Source organism: Gavialis gangeticus, unplaced genomic scaffold, assembly GCF_001723915.1.
Source record: "Gavialis gangeticus isolate Ggan-Ray unplaced genomic scaffold, GavGan_comp1, whole genome shotgun sequence".
NCBI classification, from domain to species: Eukaryota; Metazoa; Chordata; order Crocodylia; family Gavialidae; genus Gavialis; species Gavialis gangeticus.
Genome location: NW_017729002.1, coordinates 18,168,811 through 18,184,774, shown reverse-complemented (window position 1 = coordinate 18,184,774; position 15,964 = coordinate 18,168,811).

The window sequence follows — 15,964 nt, the reverse complement described above, 5'->3', positions numbered from 1 at the left end:
ATTCTGCCTCTCCCCAGCCTTGCAGGCATGAGTGACCTGTCCTGCAGCCTGAGTCGGGAGTTACAAGCAGCTGTTTCTCCTCTACCTGCATGGGTCAAACATCAGGGTGGGGCACAAGAAGCTGCAGGGCTCTGCAAGGAGAGGCATGGGCATGAGCTGATGCTGGCCCAGCCACATACCAGCCTTTCTGTCTTCACTTGTGTCTGCCTCTGTGGTGCCCACAGAAGGAAGGTGGATATGACAGCAACATGAGCAGAAGTAGCCTGCCAGCTCTGCCCATAGCACTGCAATTCCAGCCTCCCTCTCTTCTTGACTCCTATTCTGCTTGGCTACATAGGGCAGTGAGGGTAGCCACAGAGCCATTTCCATGGAAGAGGTGGCAGGGCAACCACATTTGTTCACTGGCTATCAGGAAGCAGCAAGCAGGGAGCAGCACTAGCATTGACCCCAGCCCTATGGACAGCCCAGCCAGTTTTGCTCTGAATGCACTCTGCAAATGGTGCTCTTCCATTGCACTGGGCCAAATTTCTGTAAACAGCCACCAGGGCAAAATACAGCTTGACTTTGGCTGCAGGTAGGGGCATAGGCCATGGTGTGTGTATGTGCCTGTGCATGCGTGCACACGTGTGCTTCTTATGGATGCATGCAAGTGCGTGAGCATTGTGTGTGTGTGACTACATGCATGTGCATGTACATTTGAGTGCATGTATGTGTGTGCAAGTGTACATATGTACTGGGATGTGAGCATCGGCAGATCCATGGGGGGTTGCAGCACACTGCCTCTCAGACCATGGAGGGCTAGGGGTAAGGCATGGTGGGTTGGGCAGGTGAACTGGGCAGGAAGCAGGTACACAAAGGGAGTGTGGACCTGCCCACCTGCCACCAACACTGCTGCCACTGTCCCTGTTGACCATGGGATGGGGGGGGTCTTTCCTGTCCTGCTCTAGCCAGGGGCTGAGGGGACTGGTTGTGTGGGGAGCCAGAATTGGCTAGGAACACCAGCAGCAGCATGCAAATTCTGTCTTCCACTCCCTGCTCCCTGACATCCCCCTAAGGCATGCCTTGCTGTCTGGGAGCAGGTGCTGGAAGGAAGAACTTGTGTGCTACCACTGCTGTTCCCTGTCAAGCCCAGGACACTATGTGGTGGCAGCCTGCAGCTACAGTGGAGCAGGTATAGCTTGGGGGCTCCCCCTGCACACAGATCAGCCAGGGACAACTCAGGCAGTGGCCAGGGGATCCCCCTGGACCCATCCCTGGACAGGAGTATATGGAGGCATGTGCACGTGTGTGTGTGCATACATATGAATGCTTATGCATGTACACACATATGCAGTAGCACATGGCAAGATGCTCCATGCAGTGTAGACAGGAGGTAGTTCCAACAGGGGAGCTCTCTCTAGGGTTCACATTTATTTCATCACAGGTAAGGAATGCTAGGGTTATTTACTAGCATTTCTGAGGTACCTGCAGTAAAAAATCTGTCGTGTTTAGACATCATCAGAAATAAAGGGGCATCTTGGGATTGAGACAGCCCCAGATTGCTGGGGTCTGTGTCCAGCTCCTGGAGGGGAGTAAAGTGGAATTGCTGACTCTGTGGTCTAGGAGTCAGGGCTGTCTAGTAGTAGGCCCCTTGTAAACACTGGGAAAGTCATTCATCCTATGTGCTATCCTTGCCCATTTGCTCAGAAGGTCTAGAATTGGCTCCTCGAGTGGGGAGTGCTTTGAGATCCCATGACAGTAAGGCTCTGGGAATCACAAAGCACAGACAGAGAAAAGAATCCTGCCTTGTACAGTGAGACCAGAGCCAGGCACAGCCTCAGTGTTCTTGCATTTGAAGGGGAGTCTGACAACACATCCTAGAGGCTCCAAAACTGGGGCTCAGCTTGGTGTCTGGTGTAAGGGGCTCCCACACACCAGGCCCTTTGCAGGGAAGACCATGTCCCTAGGGCCTGGGAGACGGAAGCAAGGTTGTGCCAGTGGCCTACAGACAAAAGTTGTCTCTAGGTTAGCCAGTCTTTACCCTATCTGGGGATTTGGAGGAGTAGGACATTGGAGAATGTGGGGAGCACACAGAACATATTGCAAGGTGCCAGAACTCCAGGTGTCCTGCCTCCCATATTCATGCTTCAGTCCCAAGCCCAGCCTTCCTTCTCACAAAGGCATGTGGCTGGCATTGGTGGGTCTACTACCAAGTGATACTCTGAAGGGCTGAGCAAGGATCCCTGTTGCCTTGAAGTCCATTGGCTGATGAGCTGCCAACAGAGAGTAATTCAGGTTGGTAACCTACACCTGTGTGCAGGGGATGCTGGAGGAGCACCTCAGGGAGCACTGCAGAGCCTGATCCCAGCCCTCTGATAATGATCAGCTTGTAGCTCCCTGTTTATACATGGGCTGGGTATATGGAGGGGAGCAGAGTAAAAGGTCAGGCTCTCATGAGGACAGCTCTTCCATCTAGGCCCCTGCACGTGCTGGGAAGAATCTAAAGCAAGACCACGGGGAGAAAAATTCCTGGATCCCAATCCAACCAGGCACCTAGCACTATTCTCCACCACAGAAGACTTCAGCCCCAGCTCTGCCCTCCCCATTTAGCCCTCCATCCAGGGATGGCAGGGACTGGCTGCCTGAGGCTCTATGTCACTATAGTGCTGCTAAGAGCCTGTGTGTTGCTGCCATGGTGTTAAGCCCAGGGCCCATGTCTTGCTGCTACACCACTGAAGCCCTGGGTCTCATGTCACCACAGCCTTGCTAAGCCTCAAGGTCTGTGTGGTGTCATGGAGCCCCTGAGTCTACAGGTTGCTACAGCATCGCTAAGCCCCAGGGCCTGTGTGTCACCACAGTATTGCTAAGGTCTGGGGCCTGTGTGTTTCTTAAGCATCACTGGACTCTGGGGCCTGCATCTCCCTGTGGAATCACTGGGCCCCCACGCCTGAGTGTCACTGGAATGGCGCTACACCCCTGGGCCTGCGTGTCGCTGTGGTATTGCTGAACCCCCAGGTCTGTGTGTCACTGTGGTGTCACTAGGCCCTGGGCTTGCATGTCACTGTGGTATCCCAGGCCTGCATGTCGCTGTGGTATCACTGGGCCATAGAGCCTGCATGTTGCTGTGGTGCCCCTAAGCCTCAATGTCAGCATTTTGCCACAGACTAGCTAAGCCCTCGAACCTGCCTGTAAGCCCAGGGACATCGTTAAGCCCAGGGACCCACATTTCTGTGGCACTGCTAAGCTCCAAGGCCTGTGTATCGCCACAGTGTCTCTAAACTCTAGGGCCTAGGTGTCACCATGCTAAGCTTCAGGCTCTGCCTATCACTAAGTCCCCGACTTGTGTGTCATATGGGGGGGGGGGAATGGGATCACAACCCCCTAGGCCTGCATTTCACTGCAGTTTCACAAAGCTCTTGGAGGTTTTTTGTCACCACAGTGTCACTCAGCCTCGGGTCTGCCTGTCACCACAGCATATAGTGTTGATATGTAGTACCCCTCCCCCCAGGCCTGTCTGCTGCTAAGCCCTGGGGGCCTGTATATCACTGTGGCACTGCTAAGCCCCTGGGCCCACATGCCACCTCAGGGTCACTAAGCTCCTGGAGCCTATGGTTCACTACAGTGTTGCATAGCACCGTGGTCTGTGTATCACCACAGTGTTGTTAAGCCCTGGAGTTCATGGGTCATCTTGGCTTCACTAAGTCCATGTGTTACTGTGGCGTCACTAAGCCCTTGCTGTTGCCTCCCCGAGTTTCACTTGGCAGCAGCTGAGTGGCGCAGAGAAGCTGTTACCATCACCACCACCCTAAGCTATGCTCCCCAGAGAGCAGGAGTCTGGCCCGGAGAGCGGCTTAGCCTCGCCACAGAGCCAACCCACACGGGCAAAGTGCCTCACCAGATACAGCCCTAGAACAACTCATCCGTGCAGATGCAGGAGTGGGGATAGCTAATCTTCATCCTGAGGGTGTGGATGAGGAAGTGGAACAAGGGAGAGATCAGCTGTTTCTCACCAACAACCCCCCTGCCATTCAGCCAACAAACTAAACAGCCAAGATCTCAGGCTCACATCAAAACCCCAGAAGGAGAGGCCCAAGGCTGAACACCCACAGAGCTGGTTTTCCAGAAGTGCCCAGTGGGGGGCAGCACAAGCCTCCCCATGAGTCAGAGCAGGAGAACACCAGCTAGCAAGCGGGGCCAGGCAATGGGGCAGCATGGAGCTGGTCGGGGTTGCTGCTGTGTGGAAGAGAGCTGGGGTATCCGGAACGAGGCGTGGCACCAGGCACAGGAGCCCTGACCTCAGGGGCTAGCAGGGCAAACTGCAACCTGCCACACACCACAGAGGAAAAGGGCTCCTGGGACTGGAGGCAACAGCTGGGTTCTGCCCAGGGGAGCTGTCCAAGGGACCCAGCTCTGTGACTGCTGGGCTCCTAGAGGTAGCCAAGGCTGCAGTGCCAGCATGCCACTAGCTGGAAGCGCTGGAGAGAGGCCAGATGCACATGACACCAGAACCTGGTGGTAGCAACACCCTCAAAGAGGCAGCTGGGATCACAATCCACATCTGGCAGCACCGAGACTCTGAGAGTCCAGGAACGGGGATCTGGATGAGGGGGACATGTCTGCCCGGTGGCGCTGCTTGGGCCTTGGTGAAGTGAGGGAAATACACTGTACATGTCTTCCCCTTCCCCAGTCCCCCTTTCCTCTTGGCTCACTGCTGGCTGGCTGGGCATGGCACACTGAAACTTTTTCAGAAAGAGGTCAGCTGCAGGACAGCTGGAACCCAGCCAAGCCGAGGCATTCCTAGCTTATGGGTCTCAACCTAGTACCCCAGGCACAGGTGTCACTGTGACTGAAAGCTGCTACGGAACTGCCTCTGCACCCCTCCAAGCAAGCTTTGGCTGGAGGAGCTTGCCAGGCTGGACCTGTACCACATTCATCTCTGGGTTATCCATCTGACACCTTTCCAAGTGTGACTCTCCTATGAACTCCTGGCTGCCTCTTCCTCTCCTAACACCACCCCATGCCGCTTCAGACCCTCACTCTGGCTAACCCAGGACAATTATACACTGGGATCTCCTGAAGATGCATGAGACCCCAGTTCATTTCCCCCAGCCAAGCCCCTCCAGTCATAGGGAAGGACTCACCTGGGGATGGGTTTCCCAAGGGAAGCACCATGTTCAGCTGCATCTCCCACTTCACGGCCTGCGGACAAGCAACCCAGAGGCTAGCATTCTGCCCTTTCCAGCCTCCTACTTAGCCACTCCTTAAAGCACTGTGCCCATTGGCAAATGCCACCCCTTCTCACCTCTTTGGTCTTCCTCTCTAGGCTCAGGAAGGCCTTGCAGCTCCTCAGCCTGGAGTGTCAGGGACAGACCCTGCCTCCTTAGTTAAGGATAGGCTTCATGGGAGCAAGACAAGGATTTGCTGTCTGCCCCCAGGTCCAGTTGTCCATCAGTCTAACCCAGGGCACTCTGTCTGGCTGTCTCAGGTGGCAGGGAGCAAAGAAGGGGAGGAAGGAAGGAAATGTTTGTGCTTAAGAAGTTAGGAGCCTTGGAGGCCTGGGAAGGCCCCAGCTGTGTTCCCAGCCCCCCCCCCCCAGCTACAAAGCCAAGCCTGTTGGGCTGCCCTGCCCTGCCCTGCCCTGAGCAGAGGCCTTTCCCAGGGGCAGGGGAGGGGACTTGGCGGGCCTCCAGCCCCTCCACTGGCTGGTTCCCTGTAATCCGATCGGACAGCAGGCTGAGTCCTGCTCTGTCATCCTCTCCCGCGGGAGACGGAAGGTTTCTGTGGACGCCAGGGCTGGCTCATTTCCTCTTCTCTCCCCTCCCCCACCATGGCCCTGCCTTAGCCCCTCTCCCTGCATTGCCAATGCATGCAACATGCCCCTACTTCTGAGGGCAGCTGCTGAGAATCTGGAGAGCAGGGTCTAATCCCAATTCTAGCTCAGCCTTGACTCAAACCAGCCCCTCCCCTTCTGTGACTCAGTTTCCCACTTTCTCAACGGAGACAGTGACAGGAAGAAGTTGTTAGCCTGCAGACCCCTGCTCAGGGAGCCTCACAGTATGGGCAGGGTAGGGTAGGGATACTGCCCAAGGTAGATCCAAGCTGCTGACACAGCTAAGCCCAATAGCTGCATAGGGGTGACCCTGAAGGCTGTCTTCCCTGGGGTGTGAGACAGAGATTCACTGACCCCTTTGCTCAGCCATGCTTACAGCACACACAAGAGCAGGGGCCTCTGGCTGCTTCTAGCCATGCTACTGTGGCTTCTTCAAGCCCCAGTGAAAAGGAGCAGAATATCCCCTCCCCCAGAAGCCCTGGTCATGCTGTTTGCCATTCGCCTCCCTCCAGCTCTCTCTCTGCCCTGCGGCAATGCTCATTCCCAAGAGACTGAGAGTGAACGGGCTTGTCCACGCCCTGCGCCTGTCAGGCAGCTGCCAGCAATGGGAAAGCACAGAACAAGCAACCTGGCACATAGCAGTCCTGCAGTGCCCCCAGCCCAGCCCTGCATCATTCCCACCCCACAGTATCAAGACCCCCTCCAGTCACCTTGCCTCAGTAGTGCAATGCCCCATCCCCCAGCACATTCCCTCCTGTCCTGCAGCACACACTCTTCCCCTTTAATCATCACTGCAAATGTCCACTAGTCCAACCCTGCAGCTCCCTCCCCCACCCCCACTGCACTTGAGTCCCCTTTCCTGTCCTCATCCCAACCCTAGAGCACACACCTTCCAGAAGGGAACAAGCAATGGCACCTGGGAGCTGCTCAGGAGCTCTACACAAACCAGTGCTCCGGCTTTCCCAGTTTGGGCCTCTCCCATGAAGAGTATGGTGATCCTGTAGAATTTGGTGGTAGCCTGGAGAGGGGGGTAAGGGGGTGCTGATTAGAAGCTGACTGAGGGTAGGAGACTCATCTCAGTTGTGATCTCAGACAACTGCTGCTGAAGCCCAGCACCCCCTAGCCCTCCCTTGGGGGAAATCTGCTGCCTGCTCCCTGCCCTGCCTAAGCCAAAACAGTATGCCAAGAGAACAGATACCCTCTTACCACCTCCAGTGCCCAACTCCTGGCAGTTCCAGCCAAGCTAAGCCAGAAGGGAGCTGGGAAGCTGGGTGGGGGAACCACAAACGGCAGATGATCTCAGACTAGACCAGGAGTGCCAACACTGCCCAGAACAGAACCCAATGGGGAGGGAGCCCGTGTGGCTCCCCAGATGGGGCAGAGCTGTTGGGAGCCGGGTGCTCCCTGTAGCGATCGGCCTGGTCCTGGCACTCAGCACACACAGCTCAGGCACACACAGCCTGGCTGTTCCCTTCCCCTGCGGGGCCCCACTCACCACAGGGGACCCCGCTCACTTGTACACACAACACAGGCAAGAAATTCCACAGCCCTTCCTGCCAGCACAGGCTTTAACCCTTTCAGCCCTGTGGCCCCCCACAGCCCACCCTTAGGAGGGAGAGGAGGTGGGGCTGCAGTATGATGTCCAGAACTTGCCTCTTCACTGCTGACAAATATAGTCTGTGCTTGGTGGCCAGTGTACCTGCAGCACCAGAACTATCTTCAGGGGACAATGCGAACAGCTCAGAGGACCCACCACAGCACAGACGCACCTAAGAAAGCTTCACTGCCTCACCCCAGCACAGAGGTACCTGGAAGGCTCCATCTCTCCACCTCTAATTCATACATACCCAAGGGAACTGCATACCCATCCCCTCAAACATAGACATGCCCTCTATCCCATCCACTCCCGACACAGACCTATCTTGGGCTAGGTTTCACTCCTCCATCCCCCAGCATAGGAAGCTCTATCCCTTTTACCCTCAGCACAGACATCCATGGGGGCTCAGTGGCCGCACCATCTACACAAACATGCTTTGGGAAGTTCTGTCTCCCCCTAGAATGGTCTCCCTCCAACCCCACACAACCAGGCAGACCCCTTTCCTCCAGGTGCAGAATCTCCCTCTTCTCCCCTGAGTTTAATGTTGCTCCCCAAAGCTGTGGGGCATCTCACAGGGGCACAGATTGCTCCCAGGGGGTGTAAATGGGGAGTCTTTGGAGGGAGGACTGAAGACTGGATCTCCCAGGAGCAAAAATTGACTCTGCTCTTCTAGATCCAGTCAGAATGGCACTGGAGAAGAGCCTGTCATAGTGTGCCCCCTGGGTATCCCCAGCGAACAGCCCCTGCAGTGGGCTCAGCTTGTGTTCATTCTGCTTCTGACCCCTCCTGCACTCCTAGAGCCAGCTCCCCCAGCCCCCTCCCCGCCCTGCGTCTGCAGCTGCAGCCAGGAGCCTGTCGCATGAATGGAGGGCTCTTTCCTCTCCAGTGAGCAGGGAGCTGGCAAGCAGGAAGTGGAGACTTCCGTGTAGCTAGGGCCAGGCCTTGCACTCCTCCCTCCCTCCCCCTCTCCCACTCAGCACATCCTCTCCCAGGCTCCCTCACCCTTTGCCTCTCCCGCTCCTTTCTTCCCCGCCCTGGCACACAGCACCAATGCCATCTGTGCTCCTGGCACCCTGACAGTGTAGGGTGGGGTGCAGTGAAGTTGCAGGAGTGTCCAGCCTGGCAGCTCTTGTGCCATGCGGCACCTGTTAACTCGCTCTGCCTGGATAGAGCAAGCCTGTTCCTGCCCTCCGGCCCTGGCTGCTCACCTCCCTGCACTGGCTCCTGGCCAGGGGAGGCTCAGACGCTCTGGAATGCAAAAGCGCCTCCGAGCCCTGCGTGGGGGGTGAGGACAGGCAGAGGGCGGGGGAGGGAAGTGGGCCAAACCCAATGGGGGCAGCAGGGGAGAGGAGGAGACACAGCCCCCCATGGGGCCCCAGCCCTGAAGCTGTTGAGATCTTGCCTCTGCCAAGCCCTGAAAAGACGGGAGTTTGTCCCAGCCTACGTGGTTCTGGTGAGCATCAGGCGGTGAGGGGGAGGGGGAAGGGAGATATAGTGCAGTGTTGAACAGTGTCCTTGCATGGCAGGAGGTGGGATGGGATTGGGGGCAGCTGGCCTGGCAGGGCTTGGCTGAGCCTGTGGAGTCTGATAGGAAAGGGAAGGTCCCTGCGACACATTGTTACCGCTCAGTAGCTCTGGCATGTCAGACAAGTTTGGTGGGGCCCCATTCAGATCCACACAGACCAAGTCACAAGACACTGGCCTTGCTGGCCCTGACAGGCCTCCAGGCTGGCAGTCTCAGCTGGGAGGCCAATGATTACATTGGCCAAGGAGGCTGGCCTGGCTGCTTCTCCCTAGAGGGGGTCCCTCCAGGTCATGGCAAGATGTACAGAGAAGTCGGTCAGGACGGGAGGAGCTGGCCACAGCGCCGCCTGGGCTCTCCCTGCTCTGCATAGCACAGGGCATTTGTATCCAGGGCTGCTGGTTCGACTCCTCCAGCCAGCTGGAGCACACGGGCCTTCGAATGAATACAGGGCTGAGAATGTGGCAGAGACAGATCAGGCTGCAGGACTAGGAGGAAACCTGGCCTGCGGCCGGAGTGTCCCCAACAAAAACCCCACCCCAACCCAGCTCCCCCTGCAGGGACCCCAGGGCCAACCCAGCCCCTGCAGGCATGCGGCCAAACTGCTCTGCTCCCAGACAAGCATGCACACATGCAACCTCCTCTTCCACAGACACACAGCCCCACCCAACCCAGCCCCAGGCGGTCCCCAGGGCCCCCTCAGCAGGAGCTTGTGTGGGTATAGCAGCACTGTCTCCCTGGCCCCTCTCAGCAGGGGGGTGTGTGAGTACGGCAGTACTATCCTCAAGGTCTCTCTGGCAAGGGGATGTGTGAGTACGGCAGAACTGTTCCCAGTGTCTTTTCAGAAAGGGAATGTGGAGGTCCAGCAGTGCTGTCCCCAGCCCCCTCCCAGGTACTGGTATAGTAGTCTGGGGTTTAGATTAGGCACTTGGACATTCAGTTCCCACCTCTGCCTCCAACTCTTGACAGTCATTGGGAGTCACCAACCAACAGACTTGTCAAAGAGCTCAGGACACAGCAGCTCCCTCAGGGAGCTATGGAGAACTCTCTCCCCTGCCCCACAGAAAACAATGGAGAACCAGCCCCTTTCCTGGCTTCTCAGGCAGCCATGGACAACCCACTTTCCCGCCCACAGATAAAGATGGAAAACCTCTCTACCTCTTCCATCCATGGAAAATCCTTTTCCCTCTCACCCACAGACAGCAATAAACCCTTCTCCTCCCAAATGAGCCATGGAGACTCCTTACCCTGCACTGAAGGCAATACAAGCTGCTAGAGAACAAGCTATCCTGAAAACCTGCTCTCTGAACAGCAACAGAGCTTTGAGCTGGGCACAGGGAACATGGAGTTTGCCCTCCCTTCCCTCACCACTCTGCTCAGAGGACCCAAGACCTCACAGCTTGGCTCCCCATTCACCACTTCCCTTTCCAACACCAGGCACACGCTGCCCTCTCCCAACACCAGTGTCATGTCACAAACATGCCAGCCACTGCTATAGGGGCAAAAGACAAAAGGGCAGCTGATGGCAAGTAATTGGCCTGATCCTTGATTGTGCCCATGATGGGGCTGAAGCAAGTGGGGAGAGCGAGCCAAAGGGACAGACTCCTTTCAGGTCAGCACTGGTAAGAGCAGCACTGAAGGGTAAGAGTATGGGGGACACAGAGGAGAAGGCACAGGGAATTCCACCCTGCAACTCCACATCCTCACTCTGCCCTCACAGTTGCCTCCCTCACCCTTACCCTCACCCTCACTGGCAAAAGCACTGGGGTGAGTTTTCCTGGCCCAGTAGACAGCCATTCCTTCTAGACAGAAGGGGCCTTTCATCTCCATTGGCATCCCACAAGCAGAGCTGAGATCTGTCAGCTCCACAGCACACAAGGTGATTGGAAGCACTACGGCCTCCTATCTAGCTACAAAAGGAACTCGTTAGCAGGGGAGGAAATGGGGACTTTATTGTGGCAGGAGGGAAATTGGGGGGAGGGGGGAGCGATGAGAGCAGGATGAGATGCCAGTTCTAAGGCCTAGTTGCTGAGACCCAGCCCCTCCTGCTCTGGGGTAAACACTCTGTGGCAAGGCACTGTTGGCGTCTGCCACTTTAAGGGCCTGAAGACAGCAGCTGGCAGGTGCCTGATGAGGGTAGACATTTTGGATTCAGGGCTGCCCATATAAACATGGCATTTTGCTGCTGGAGACAAGGGAGGAGCTATAGGAGATGGTCAGGAGGCTCTGGGTCCTGGGCATGACCTAAAACTGCACCCTGCCAGGAGTGGGTGGGGCTCTCAGTGGTGCGGGAGCCTGCAGGAAATGCCAGGCCAGTTACCACCCCGGTGAAAGGCGGGTCTGGGTGCCTTAACTCCAGCTCCCACAACTGGGTGGGTTACCCCCTTCTAGGGTTTGGAAGGTGGACCCCAGTGAGAGAGTGAGGCCATAGACTCAAACCTGTCTTGACATCCCCTGACTAGTCAGGAGACTCCAAGGACCACAGCAACTCCTTCACCAAGAGACCATGGCAGCTCCCATACTAACCAGACAGATTTTCCCCCATTGAAACATAGTACCAGGTCCTATGCTGTTCCTCCCAAGAGCTGTCTCATCTCAGAGAAAGCCTGGATTTCTGCTGCCTGGGCAGTGGGCTATGGGGAGACAGAAGTGCTCCTAGCTGTGCTTTGCAGAGAATTCCTTAAATTGAAGGCAGCTCACCTTTCTACAGAGCCTGATTCTCCAAGCAGGGCAGGAAAATCCAGGTAGTGGGGAGGGTACCTGGGGCCTGCAGCAGGTGCAGCTCACCCACTGCTTATCAGCCTAGACTCCAGATGCTGCTGAAGGACTGCACACTGGTGGGTCCCAGCATGACAGGACCCAGCACTCCAGGCCCACTGAAGGGTAAGGGCTTCCACAAAGGATGGGCCACACACAGGTCTTGCTTACAGTCCCATGCTTGTGTCCAGCCCTCTGGTCCATACACCCCACACACCTCACATCCCCTCACCTTCACCCAGTCCTCTGCATCCAACCTCATATCTCCCCACACCCCTTCTCTCTCACTCATCCCATGTAGCTCACAGTCACGCTGCCCACACTTCTCCTACCCTCCACCCTTACGTACAGTATCCTACTGCCTTCAGCCAACAAGAGCACCCTCAATCCTGCAGGGCCCCTGAATGGCCCCTGCCCCATGGTCATAACCTCCAGTGACTGCCTGAGCGTCTCTGCCTCCAGCACTCACGAACGGGGGGCCCTGTGCAGTGTGAAGGGGGTAACCTGCAGCTGTGCGGGAAGGCAGCCTGCCTGTTGTGGTTGTAATCTCAGGGGCCCAGTGCAAGAGTGTAGGAGGGGAATTGGCAATGCCCTGCCCTCACTCAGCATCTGCACCTGCAGGGTTGCGAGGGCCATGCTCAGGGAAGCATGGGAGTCAGCATCCCAGGCTCAGCAACTATCTAGTGGGGAAGGAACTCCTGCCAGCTGCTTGTCCAATACCCCTGGAGCCCTGCTGCATCTGTTAAAACTTTGGGTATCAGCTAGAGACAGTAGGGGCACAGGGCTGGCTCCCCAGATATTGGGCAGCAACTGAAGCTTTGTGGATGGGATAGTGAAGGACTGTCAAACCACAGAGCCTATCCTACTGAAGAAGTGAGGCAGAGGACCATGGAGGACAGGACCAGTGTGCAACCCACAGCATGCCAAAGACCAGGACATACTAAAGGTGGGAACAGGCTGTGCTGGGGTTTTGAGCCACACTGTAAGCTAGCTGCAAATGAGGCCAATTGGGTCCAGGGCATCTGTGAGCTAGATGCCCCTGCTCTATTTCCCTAACCCTGTTACTCCCCTGCTCATGTGCTGCTCCTCTGCCTCCTCATTTCACCCACTGCTACCTCTGCCCCCCTCCCAAACACCTCCCCTTCCAAATAGCTTTCCCTCTGGCTTACTGGTGTCTCTGTATTAACACCCTGCCCTCTGGCCCTCTCTGCTCCCTGCCACTACTGAGTCAGTATGGGGTACACCTAGATCAGGGCTGGGGAAAGGCAAGACCCGCCTCATGTCCCACTGGCACAGGAAGCTGTCCTGTGTTACTCCTCAGGCAGAGAGGGCACTGGGCTACAGGGAAAAGGTGGAGAGCTGTCAGGGCTTGACCCCATTTTAGCTCTCCCTTAGCCAAGCTGGTCCCACTTGGGAAGTCAGTCCCCTTGGGACAGGCCTTGGCATGGAGTCAGGCAGCTGTGTGCTACTTCCCAGCCCCCTCCCAGGGGCCCTAGCCCTGACAGGAAATATCTGACTGTTACCTTGGGGGGCCTGAGGAAGAGCCATAGGGACCAGACAGCACCTGGGAGTCCTACATGGGAGCACCAGCAGGGCAGCACAGGCTCTACCAAATGGGGGTAGAGGGAAGTAGGGTGCTGGGGGAGGGGAAGTCAGGTTTAGCAGGGGCCTTGCCCTCACCCCAGCCCTTTCCCCAGGCTGCTGGCTTCACACTGGATTCCTAAGCTGCTACTGGGAGCCAGCTTGGGTGGGGCACACTAGATGGGAAACGGCCTCTCGCTGCTGACGAAATGACTCCCGAGCGAATGTGAGCAGCTGCCAAACCAAACTGGCCCCACAGCACAGAATTCCTGGGAACAAACCTTCCTCGAAGCCAGAGGAACCGGAACAGTAAGAGACGCCTGCTCCCTTCCTTCCCCCCTGGACGTGGCAAGGCAGTTGTACCCACCCCAGGGGAGCAGGGCTGCCAATGCAGGGGGCCCAGAGCAAGGCACAGCACAGGGTGCTGGTAAGGCCTAGGCAGGTTCCTTCATGCAGCAATGTCTGCACTTTTCTGGCCCAAAGCCCCTTGATAGCCCAGCCCTGAGGTCTCTCCATCTTCCAACTTTGCTCATCCACCCACCCCAACCTATAGCTCTGATCATTATTCCAGTCCAAAGCCCCCCACCCAACTTTGACAGCCAGGACCCACAGCAACACTTTCTATGCCCGCCCTCTCCTCCCTACATCCAGCCCTGCTGTTTCAGGCACATGGGATTACTTGTACAAGGTTTCTACAACCAGCCTCACTTGTTTTGTGGTTCAAAGGCAGATTTGGACCCAGCTGTCTCGAGTCTTGACAGCCACCAGCAACAAACAATAGAGCAGAGAGGGAGAAGTGTCTTAGGGCAAGACAACAGCCCCTATCAGTCCTGGCAATGCCAACCCCTGGCACTCTGGGGAAGGCAGGGGGTTCAGGAAAAGCTGGACAAGATCCAGTGTTCAGCCCAAAGTGGCTCCCTGTGCTGAGGGAAGGCTGTTCTTGCCCTAAACAAACCATCAGCACTGCAGACATTATCCTGTCCCCTCCACTAAGCTATCTGCTCTCCCACTGTGTGGCAGGGCTAGTGCTGGGACACTGGATGGCTCCCATGGAGGTCATGCCTGGACTCTTCAGGCTACTGGTTCTGAAGCCCGCCAGGACAGTCAGGGCTAAAGGTGTATACCAGCTCACAACATGAGCCAGCACAGGCTCTCCAGCTGGCAATGGATTCCAGTGCCATCAGTGGCACTGCCTTGCTGCTTGGCAGTAGGTACTCCCAGTGAGCTCCATCAAGCCATGGTGGTGCATAGAAGCTGACATGATCCCCAGTAAATAACTGCCCCCTGGCAGGAGATCTGGCTGGGCTGCAAGATAGCAGGACCAGGGCTGGGGGTTGCTGCTGGGACTTTCAGTGAGCCGAGTGTACCAGTAACGGAGATCCTGCTTATACACACAGGGGTGGCCACCCCACCCCAAGGGCTGCCTTGTCAATCTCACTTGATACAGCACCACTCTCCCAGAAAAGTCCCAGTACCTGACAGCCTCCACCAGCTGCCCACCCCAATTGCCCCACAAGGTCTGGTCCCCTGGCTGGTTCAGACAGCTGTCTGGCCTGCCAAGTGCAGAGGGCTCAGTTGGGCTTTGCACAAGTACTGTGTTCAGGGAGCCAGCAATAGGAGCCCTGCAAACTCTGAAGTCACCACAGGAGTCCCAGCAAGCAGACTCCAGGGGCTACAGAATGGCAGTGCCTCCATTATTCAAGTCCTGCTTCTCTGACACTTTTGAGTCTTCCCAGAAACCTTTAGAAAAAACTGGATTGTACTAGGCATCCAGAAGTCATCAGCTGCCATCAGCCACTGAAATGCAACTACCTCTGGGGTGGAAGAGATCAGTTCTTGAACAGAAGACAGAAGCTTTCCAGTATAGTGTAGGCAGAACCCCAGATAATCAGACCAGGGTGCCCAAGCTGACACCCCAATTCCTGCCCAAAGTGGCCTGGGCTGAGCTGCCCAAGCACTGACACCTCCATTCTTTCTCACAAGACAGAAGGAGCTGTAATATAGGCCAGCCCCATCCAGCTGTTCCCACCTGATGGGGCCCAGTCTATTTGGCTGAGAGTGGGATGGCACCCGGACTGCACACACACTGAGTAAACAGCAGGTTGGAGCAGCCTCCCATGGTGCTTCATGAAAGGAATGAGGGGGGCTCCCCCACCGGATACTGGACACGCCACAATAAACAAAGGACTCAGGCTTGTATCTCCCAGCTGGGCCTGCAGCAGGAGGGTATCCCACACGCAGATCTCACAGTGGCCAAAGGCCAAAAGCCCAAAAGCTTGACTCAGGCTCCATTCCCGCCAGGCTCTGACTCAGGGGCTGCTCACTTGGGTGGCCAATGTTCTCAGAGCAGCCTTTGGTAGTGGGTGCCAACCCTGAAGCTCAGAGGGCTCCATTCCCTGCAGCCAGGCCACCAGCTGATCAGATGGCCCTTAATGGACAAGGCCACAGACTGCCCAGGACTTAGATACATCTCCTATGCCCATGCTGGGACTGCAGCACCAGTGCTGTTGGGGACTTCTGGGCTGCATTCATCCTAAAGCAGTGCTAAGTGGATGCCCAGAGACACTGCCATGTTGCTAGGGCACTGCTTTCCAGCTGAAGCACAAAGCCAAATTCCTAGCTGCTGCTGGCCATTACAAACTACAGCACACTTCTTCCCAAAGGGGTGGGAGTCAGGTGCAAAGGTGGGGGGGGGGGG